At 40.2% G+C, this 11307-nt stretch overlaps 1 long non-coding RNA gene across 1 annotated transcript; it reads left to right on the top strand.

The window, feature by feature from the left end:
- Nucleotides 1-3969: 3969 nt before the first annotated feature.
- On the top strand, nucleotides 3970-5529 carry LOC132990647 (uncharacterized). The gene is made up of 3 exons (XR_009676082.1): nucleotides 3970-4148; nucleotides 4379-4460; nucleotides 4899-5529. It is a non-coding gene; the product is annotated as an uncharacterized LOC132990647 (long non-coding RNA).
- Nucleotides 5530-11307: the final 5778 nt, after the last annotated feature.

The following is an 11307-nucleotide window of genomic DNA, read 5'->3' as shown; positions in this document are numbered from 1 at the left end:
CTTTGAAAATCAGCGTGGACTTATAAATCTGGATGAAACAATCTGAAGAAAAGCTTAAAGATGTGACATCATATCATTGAGTGGGAGAGACACAACACACACACACCGACACACACACACACACACACACACACACACACACCGACACACACACACACGTGCAAAATCTTTTCTTAAAGTTCAAGTTCAGGGAGATCTATGAAGCCAAAACATGAACACAGAGTTTAAAACACCTGAGCAGATTTCTGCTTAGATTAATTTCATTTAGTGATTCGATCTCTGCTGCAGAAACGTTACACACACACACACACACATTGCACATTTCTATTTTTTCTATCACAGGTTATTCTGCTGTAATCACTGTGAGTCTCTGAGCCCCTTCTCTGATTTGTTACTTTCATTTTTAAATCCTTAAATGACAAACATATTTCATATATTTTCACTGTTACTACTCTTTATTAAATCTTTTTTTCATCAGGTCAACTGTTTGACTTTCTTTACGTCTCGTTCACTTTGAGAAAAAAAGGTTTTTAAAATCCGTCTGCAGCATCACAACGAAGGTGAATTCACTTCTCGTGCTCGTCTGTGTTTTCACTCTCAGCGAGGTGAGTGAGCATCGTTTTTCAACTTGACTAAATCACAGGAGCTGAATTAGTTTATTGTAAAAAAAAAAAAAAAAAAATCAGTCAAAAGGCCCGAGGATCTGCTACTGAAGACATCAACTGTTGTTTAGATGAATCGAGCAACACGTTAAATATCTGGGAGGGGAAACTGATATTATTAAATGTGTAGGAAGATCACATAAATTGTTAATCCCACATTTTGTCCGAGTCGTCATCATCTGAGCTCGTCTGAATCCGTCATATAGAAGAACAAACAGAAAGCCTCGGGTCTCGCCTTCAGTGTAGAATAATCCTCTCGTCTTCACAGTAACGTTGTGTTTAATTAAACCTGCTGCACGAGAGCAGACAATGTTTGCACTTTTTCTTCTTTTTCTTCTCCTCTCCTCGGCGCCCCTGACCCCGACGTCTTCTGCCTCATCTTCCACACGGACACACCGACTGAGAGGAGGGGACGCCGCAGGACGCACAAAAGAAGACAAGAAGAAGAAGAATAGATGAGTGAGTTTCTATCACCATGTGTCCCCACAACAGGTCAACAAACCCCTCCATGAACAGATCGTTGCGTTTCAAAGATGTGTAACTTGAGAGGAAGGGAGACAAAACTATGAGAAAAATTGAAAAACGCAATCAGACAAATTTACCGTCCATGTCTTATTCACATACTCAAACATTTGTGTGCCGGAATTCTCACATTTTTTTAGTAAAGCAGAGATGTGTGTGGGGTATTTAGCGGCGTTTTATGTGAGGTGTGTCTCGTTGTTTTCTGTCTCAGATATGTGTCGGTGTGTAACAGAAAAACTAACTCCATAAAAGCACGACATCTGGCATCTACACGTGTGTCACCCTGAACCCAAACCTTCTCAAGTTGATCAGAAAATCCCATAAATTTGATTTGATTAGGCTGTAAGAGAGAGAGAGAGAGAGAGAGACACTCCTCCAGGTGTTTTTTTTTTTTTCTTATTTGCACGCTGCGTTCAGTTCAGCGCGAGCGAGGACGCTGGAGTGTTTGGAGAAGTGAGAAACGTTGCAGCCTGCGTCTCAGAATACAAATTCACATCCATCTTCACTTATCTGGTCAACAGCACCTTAGTACCAAGATGTCCTTTTTTTAGATGTTAAGCCAGTGGACCAAATAGGATCTCAAAGTCACAAGGCGTCCGTGCAAAGCCAATCTCTGAGCGCCGCAGACCCCACCCCCACCCCCACCCCATCCTCCACCACATCCAGCTTTAACACTGCAGGTTATCAAACAGAGGCCCCCGTCAACGACTGCACCCGTCCGTGGGACTGATTTTCAGACACATGTCACCGCTGCTGACGCTGCGTGTTTCAGAAAAGTGAGCAGAAGGTCATAAATAGAGAAGCGCTGTTTAAAGAGCGTCGAACAGAAGCTCACCGAGGACGGCCAGGAAGACGATCTCCTTCTGCCTGATCTGAAAATGCCCGAAGAGCCAAGTTTGTGCCGAGATGTAATCCCGGAGAGGAGGCTCTGCAAGAGAGGAAGAGAAATGAGCGACTCTAAATAAATCATTTCAGACATTTTAATTAAAGCACACTTCATGTTTAGCCAAGGTGAATTAAAATACTCACTGTTATAAGGACCAACGGGAGGATTAGAGACGGTTTCAAGAATTAAAAGTCTGTGGAGAAGCAGATGAGGAGCGTTAGCGTTCACTCACTTAACTTATCACATATAACCAGTTGAACTCGAGTTATTATGGAGGACATTAAGTTGACCTGTGATGTAAAACACACTGAGACGTAAAGCTGTGACATCATCAGATACACAGATTTATTATTCAACAGAATTAATCCAGACAGTTCAGTAAACGTGTGATTTATATTTAATTTAAAATGACAAAAACAATCACTGGGTCACCGGGCTGGAGGGACATCAAGATGAATGTTACTACTTTGTATTTGTCATAATGTTAGAATGAATCAGATTTATTCTCTGCATGCTGGTGTACACTTTAATGTTTTCTGTTATTAGAGACAGAAAGTCTTTGTTTTTGGGGGATTGTGAAGAACTAAATATTAATTTGAATGACTCTACAGAGAAAGAGTATCAGGCGTCTTTCTCTGTGTTCTCAGAATTTTAAATACTAACCAATCAGTGGATTGAAACATGTGTACAAAAAATTTTTAAAACATGTTAGTTTTACATGAAAGACGGCAAAGATCTCATCGAATTACAGCAGAAGAATAAAAACATACATGAGTGACAATCACAGAATATTTAGATCAGATCTTATTTACATGAATGACATGTCAAAGGGAGGTTTTTGTGGAGACAAAGTGTGCACACACCCTCTGCAATAAGACAACTAGATCAGCAGGAAGGTCATCTAAGACGGGTTACCAAATATGAGAAACTAAGGTTTGTCATTATCCTTCAATGTAACGCTGAGGTGTTCACAGGAAAAATCTCAAAATGTATCAACGAGGCTGCTGCTCACTCGACCTTTAACCTGCAATATTTGCCTGTTCACATAAAAATTGATTAACCACATGTGAAGTAAAAAGTGCTACAATTTGGAATAAAAGCTGAGAAGCAACGACTAAGATCAAACAGGTAAGGTGTGTGTGTGTGTGTGTGTGTGTGTGTGTGTGTGTGTGTGTGTGTGTGTGTGTGTGTGTGTGTGTGTAGCATGTTCAAAAACAATGTAAAATTTAATTTCCCCTCACAGGACTAATAAAGGATATCTTCTTATAAAATCAGGCAGAGTTAAAAACTACATATAAATAGTTGTAATTGCTTCTTAAATCTTAATTTAATCAATTTAAATTCTTGCTATTTTTGCTTCATTTCCTTGTATGTCTAAATGTACTTTGCAATAATTGTACGATAGGCGTTTCTAAGCTTTTTGCTTCCTCCTATTCCTTTTCAGTCACTACATAATACATGACTGTTGACTATGTTTGAACTGTCTGTATTGTTTAAAAATTATTGTATATGTATAATGTCTGAATAAAATACTCACACATACATACATACATACATACACTAAAAAACGATTCTGATACTGGAGCATAAAACATCTCAGAGCAGTGGTTTGAAGAGGGCAGCAAAGCTCATTAATTTAGGGGAGGGGGGGGGCTTTAATTCACTGCTTCAAAACTTTATTTTAAGCTTAAATAATAAATAAAGAAAGTGAAGGTGTTTACAGGATTACGGCCAACGTGAGCGTGAAGAGGAAGACCATCCTCAGGAGCCGGTTGAACGAGGCTTCATTGACGCTTAAGAAGGAAAAGTCGCAGTCCTCCATGTTGGCCGCACGATGGCGCTCGATGCCCTCCGGCAGCCAGCGGCGGAGGAAGCTCCTGCATGAAGAAGAAGAGCACTCTCAAACAGCTCGGTAACAAAAAGCGAACTTTTTGACCTCTGAGAAATGTTTGTCGTCGATTAAAAACATGATGTCACGTTTTTAAAAGCTTCAAATATTCACGAGGCGGATATTAAATGTGCATTATTAACGGTTAACTTAACAGAAAAAAAATAAAGATTAAACTCTTTATCGAAAGGTAAAGTCTGAACACTTCCTGTTTATGTTAAATAAATATGTGTGACCTACCTGCGTTCATAATTCTGGAGGTTATTTGTAGTTTTTCCCTCATCAATGGAGATTTCTAAATCCCCCATGTAGCAGATTTTAATCCACTATCCGGCTTCTTTTTTGTGTCTGTGTACTTGTGGTGTACACCACGCAGCTGCTCGCTCGTGTGATTTTCATTTCCTTATTGTTTTTTTGCAGGTTTTACCGGAAACTTTCATCCCAGAAGAAACCGAGGGAGGAGGAAATGTTGACAAAGACCGACCGCGAAGAGCAGGCTCACGTAACAAACTGTTTTAGTTTAATGAACTTCATTTGACCACAAGGGAAGAGAAGATGATTCAATCATTCTGCACATTTAAGAAACCAGAATGCTGCTCGTTTAAAAAAAAAAAAAAAAAAAAAACATTCAGATTTGATTTCGGCCCACGAGGGGAAATTAGTTTTGCAGCGATAAAAACGACACAATAAAAAAACAATATTAGATGCTTATTGCACAGGTACATTGCATGCACATCTGTCCTACAAAAAAATAGAATTTCAATAGGCTATATAATAATTATAATAATAACTGTATTTATATAGCACCTTTCAGCAAAGACAGGACAAAACAAACACAGCAGCATTGTATCTGCGCTATACAAATAATGATGGATTGATAGAAGTCTGTATGCATGTCATTTAATCAATAATTATTTGTATAGCGCCAATTCATAACAAGTGTTACCTCCAGACGCCTTATAAAAGAGCATATGGGATAATATGCAGGAAGGATTTCTCCTTTGTATTCCTCTTGTACTTCCTCACCGCTGAGGTTGAGGTCGGAGCAGGCCGTGCAGGAAGGAGGACGGAGGTGGTTGTGAGGACGACCCAGCCCGAGTTTGAATAAAGAAACCAGAAGATAAAGTAAGTGAGTAAGAAGTTTGATTTATTAGATTGTGATGATGAAGAGTAGGAGCGTCTGGCTGCTGTCCTCCAGAACACGTCAACGTTTAAGAAAGAGACTCGACGACTAAATGATATCTAAGAAGAAAAAAGAGCTTCAAAATGAGGACAGATTGGAACGGCTGAATAAAGTCCGACTCTGCGCTCCGTCAGTGTCCTTAAAGTTATCAGAGCAGATGTCCGGCCGTGACGACTCACTGTTTTTACTCCTGTTGTCGTCGCACGGTTTCAGGCTTTGACCTTGACCTTGCCGCATCGTCTCAGGTTCAACCTCCCGATGCAGGGTTGTCAAGTGCGTGTCATTTCCTGCCCCCACCCCCCCCACACACACACACACACATAATGAAAAAAGCACACTAAAGATAGAAGGGCTGAAAGAAGAGAAAGTTTAACATCGATGTTTGAGCGGTCAAAGAGAGAACCACGTCGCCCTTTTAGGACATTTATTTCTGCATGTGACCTCACGTCACGGCTCATTGAGGTCTTTGCACCACGCAGGATCTTTAAAATCTGCAAATCTCTTCTTCATGAGAGCGTAGGCAGAGATTCAGGGTCCATCAGTCTGCTGTTCTTTACAGCTCAGTTTATTCTTTTTATTATATGATTTAAATGTCCAAGGTTTTCACATAGATCTGCACGTTGCAAACTAAGTAGACGCTGTCTTTGATATTCTCAGAACAAAAATGTCAACTAAAGGGGCGACGGAGGACTACGTGCCCCACATAAGAAGGCTGTAGTCCTCTAAGCGGGTGACCCGGGTTCGAATCCGACCTCTGAACTCCTTTCCAACATGTCCTTCCCCACTCTCTCTCCCTCCCCACCCCTGATTTTGGACTCTATCCACTGGCCTTTCTCTAAGTTAAAGGCATAAAAAGCCAACAAATCTTTTTTTTTTTTTAGACGACTGATTTGAAAATCTCGTTTCTTGACCTAAAAAGCTGCAACATCAACCGATAAGTTGTAAACCCGTTCCATTAGTTGTCGAACATGTCAGGTCCTCGTTAGGAATAGTCGATCTTCTGGCCTTTAAATGAATATTTTTGAAATGCAGTCATGGAAATATGGCTGAGAGGCAGACTTCAGCTCCTTAAATGTGGATTCATTTTTGTTTCTTCTCCTCCTTACTCTGTGAAGTGAACGTGTCTTTGCGTTGAAATAAAAGACGATATTTTGAGCTCCGGGGAAACATTTCTGACGCTCTCTGAACCGAACGATTTTTTGTGAAGGATGATCACAGCTCGCAGCGTTACTTTGACTTCACTCCTCCTCGTGTTCGTCCAGATGTTTTTTTCTTTAACCTTTAATGACGCTAACAACGTCCGTTTTTTTCTCTCCTTCCTCTTTTCTTTGACCTTAATATTAACTTTTATTGGACGGGGAGGAGGAATCACTCTCCCAGATGCTGAAGCACCGTCTGCTGTGAGCTGAGCTTCATCACCTGCTGCTGTCCACACACACACACACACACACACACACACACACACACACACACACACACACACACACACACACACACACACACACATAGAGCCTCCCCCCTTTTCTGGGCTGCAGTCTCAACTCCGTCGCCATGGAAACAGCTAAGATGCCGAGTGCAGGAGAAGTAAAAATGTGTGTGTGTGTGTGTGTGTGTGTGGACAGCGATGGTATAGAAAAAGAAAATCATCTGAAGGACACGTTTAGATGAAAGGTGAGTGTGTTGTGTTGACACCGCTTATGAATGCATACTCATTCACCCTCACACACGATTTCTCTCCCCCCCCCACACACACACACACTTAAAAAAAAAAAAAAAACCTTTTCCTTCTTGCTGACTTCTTCCTCACCCTTTCCACCCTCCATTCTTCTCCTCCTCTTTGACGTCCTCTTCGTCTCCTCCTCGTGTTTCCTCTCGCTCACCTGCTGACTCTCTCAGCCGACCCTTTCAGAGCACGCCCAGCGCTCACTCAAAAGCGTCTTACATAACAACGAGACCCTATATACAGTATATGTATTATATCATTTTGACCCTGAGAGGGAACCAAGCGCCCTAAACGCCTGCCTACTTTCTCTCTCTCTATCTGCCTCTCTCGCCCCTCTCGTCCTCCCTCTTAAAAAGCCAGATGGGCCGGCGCTGCTTTTATTCAGGAGGCCCGGTGCACGTGCCGAGGACACAGGGCCTCACAGCGTTTAATTCACAAGCTTTAGACGCCCCCTTCTTTTAACCCCCCGTGACCAACACCGTCTCCCTCCCTCCTTCTTTCCTTCTCCACTTACTCTCTTTCTGTTTTTTTGTCCTTCCTGGCCCCCTCTATTTTCCTCGACTCCATTATCTCTTCCTCAATTACTCTCCTCTCTCCTCCATCCTGCTCTTCCTTTCTCTCTTCAAGTTTCTTCTCGTCGCTTCTGCTTTTTTGTAAGATCTGCCTCGTCCCTCTTCTCAGTGTGCCTCCTGTTGATGTAAAATTCATTTTTACTCTCTTCTTCTGCTTTTCTGTCATACACAGATATTGCTTCGCGTGTCTCATATAAGCCAGTGAATGCTTCTCACACTTTAGGAGCTCTGATTTAACGAGTTTCATTTGATAATATATTTTTTATTCTCTCTAAAAAGTGAATTTATTTACACGTAGAGCTGCGTTGAGTCCATATCCTGGGGAGACTATTTCTACTGGACTATTTAGTTTGACCTAAAACGAATGTTTCTAACCTGCCAAGAAATATGTTATTTTAAATATTGTGAATTTCTAACACGATCTATCAGAAAAAAAAAATATGATCAATGGATGTGTCTGATTTAATTAAAAGGCTCATTTGTAGTCTCGTACTTTACACACACACACACACACACCTGTAGTTAAACTAAATTCAAGCAGTAATTGATTTATGTTTTATAAAGATAAGGGAATCTATTTCTAAACGTTCACATAGTAATTCCTGCAAACCTGGAGAACGATAAACATGCTCACATTAAAAGATTGCTGTGTGAACGTCTCCTGAACACCGGGACACTTTTACATGACGGTGTTTTTTGTTTCATGTAAAATAAAAAAAGTTTTAACAAATCAAACACGTCTCTTGTTCCTCTTCATTTTTACTGACAGGTGGAGAATACTGAGGTGGAGGGAGGCAGAGGTCCAAGCTGAGTGCTGCTGGTTGAACTGCAGCCTGCAGGCTCGTTTGACCTCCTCCTCCTCCTCCTCCTCCTCCTCCTCCTCCTCTCAGACAGCCACTGAACCTGATGGAGAGATCCTCCATCTCTCACACACTGACCATTGTCACAGTGACTGATGTCCAGCAGGCCTTATAATGGCTGAGCTGGTGTGAGAGGCTTTAATTAGATACATTTATTAAATAAAGGAGCAGGAAACAACATGAGAATTTACAATTGTATTATTGTTATTTCTTATATTATTGCATTAAGGCTTTATTTGCAAAGTGTGGCTATTTCATGCATGCATTTTAGCAAACAACAAAGCTGTACTTTTTCTGCGTTATTTTTAAATTGCTGCCAGATTTCGAGATTCTCCGCACAATCTCCAAACTCTGAGCCCCACGTGGAGCCTCAGTCCCCGTGTCTCCCTGCTGCCTGCTCCTGAGGCCACGGTCGTCCAAATGAAACGGGTTCATTTAGTGCTGTCTGAGTCTAATTGTTATCGAATGTGCTCGGTATTTATTCGGGATTATTCGGGTTAACGTGGAAATGATGAGGGTGCCGATCTGGAGGCGGTGTCGGACGGTCGCGGGGAAATCGATGAACACAGTGAGTTAATTATGAGAAATCAATTAAAAGGAGGGAGAGGGGCACCCTGCCGGCCACAGACGAGAGAAGTGATGGCCTCTCTCTCTCTCTCTCTCTCTCTCTTTCCTGGTTGTTTTCTTTTTGCACCAAAACAAGAGGAGGCAATTTACGCTGCTTCCTTTTTTAATACTCGATCTCTCCTAAAACAGTTTGTTATGAAATCCTCATGTTTCTCCATCATCTCTTCAACACACCGTGTCGTCGGCAGCGATTGACATCAAACAAAAGCCCCTTAATGTCCTTTTATATATTTTTTCTGACCCCCCCCCCCCCCACACACACACACACACACACACACACACACACTCTCACACACACTCAGGTGAAGAGGATTGTCACCCTGATCTTCAGTCCATAGGTAAACACTGTGTCCAAAACCTGCGGCCCATCTGAACCCTGCATGGACACAAACACGCTACGTGACCGCATCTCTCCCTCTCTCTCTCTCACACACACACACACACACACACACACACCTGATTCCTCATCACTTTTATTACAATACATATTTACACGCGTGCAATGTGATGGTTGAAAACTAAGAATATGGCTTTAAAAGTTGATTGGATCATTTTATGATCGTAAACTCTGTTTTTTATCTTCAACTGTTTTCTGTTGGAACTGCAACAAAAAGGATATTTACCCACGAAGCTTATGATCAGCCTTTTTCCTGATTAAAAAAAAACACCAAACCTTAAATGATTCTGATATATTTGATACACATTTGAACGTGTTTTATGTATTTTGATTGAGATTGAATCATTTGACAACTGAGGAGACGATCAGTATTTTCATTCACTTTTTATTATAGGCTAATTATTGCTTCTTTAAGATCAATAACATTCAGTAATAATGTGTCTTCAGCTCTTTAAGTATTTGATTCATCTAAAGAGAACTGTGGCTGACTTTCTTTTTCTCTGAATCTTTTTTGTTTATTTGGTTTTTTTTTTTTAATAGTTGTCTAAAACGCATTTTAAAAGGATGAATATTGTTCGTTCTGGGAATAAACATGAAGTCTTTTATTTTGAAAAGTTTGAACAAAATCAAAGCAGCAACGCGTTTAATTCACGATTTGAATATTTTTGCTTATATGCAAATAAGCCCCAGTTAGTAAAACAGCGTGTTTTCCACCTTTGTCATAACAGATAAATTCCTCTTTTCAATTCCACACACAGTTTTGAGTCTCACTGCACGTGTTTGTATTTATTATAGCTGGATTTACATGTATGCACTGAATGTAAATGGCCTGTCGAGGCTGCACTGAAATACCGACCAACACTTTGATGATTTGTCAAAGAAAGAGAATAAAATTATGATAGAAAAATATTTCGTTAAAAGCAGCAAAGTCAAAGTAAACGAAATGAAATGCATAAATAAATAAATAATCTCCAATTAAGTTTTTAAAAAATCCACTATAAAAGCCAACAAAGTCGTTTCATTTACGATTTAAAATTTAACCATTTTTCATTTAATTTGCATAAATGAAAATAGATCTAAATAGTCTATTAGTCGTTGGTGTTTTATTTTTTAATTATGATGAAGTTAAAGCCCAAAGATCAACCACTGGAAAAGTCAACTTCCTCTGATGTTTGAAAATCACCAAAGATTTAAATGTCCACTTTTCATCAAATGATTTTCAATCCCAAAAATAACGATTTGACGTAAATTTCAAATTATAAATTAAAAAAACACAAATGCACATCTCGTGGGTCACTTGATTGTTTCCTGATGCTTTAAAAGAGTTTTCAGTTTCCGGTCCGATTTATTTAAAAAAAACAAAAAAAAAACGTTTTGCTTTACTTGCACAACAGTTGTCATTAATAGGAGATAATTATATATTTGAATGTTTTTTAATTGATTATTGAAATGTATAGTCTCAGAGTGTCGGTTATGTGTCACACCAAAAACTGATAAAGAAAAAAAACAAGAGAAGATCGTCCAGAGAGGTTATCATTTTCTTTAAGCTGCTTCAACAACAAAAACAACAAACCTCTTATAAAAGTGTTTTCTGAAACAATCGTGTATTGTTACGTCGTCTTGTAGCCTAAATGAAAACCTGAATAACAGAACATCATTATTGCACCTCAAGCCATTATGTGATTATTTGGTGGCGGCTGCTTCCTTTTATTACAGACCTGATTGTCTTTTTCATCAGTTTGCTGGGAGCGTCTGTCACTGCTGCGGCTCCCTGCCCCGACCCCTGGAGGTCAGAGGTCAGCCGGCCACTCAGCCATTACCGCAGCTCATCAGCTCCCTCCCAAGCTAGCACCAGACGAACCAGACACATTATAGGTAAGTACTCTGTATATAAACTCTTACCGTATAACGCTCATAACCACCTTGAAAACACCTATCACTCTTCTTCTGTTGTAAAGAAAGTGAAGCAAACTGTAGCTGCTCAAAC

This window comes from Labrus mixtus, chromosome 16 (genome assembly GCF_963584025.1).
Source record: "Labrus mixtus chromosome 16, fLabMix1.1, whole genome shotgun sequence".
Lineage (NCBI taxonomy): Eukaryota > Metazoa > Chordata > Actinopteri > Labriformes > Labridae > Labrus > Labrus mixtus.
The sequence above is the reverse complement of the archived record's forward strand: the minus strand, read 5'-3'. Positions and strand labels throughout refer to the sequence as shown.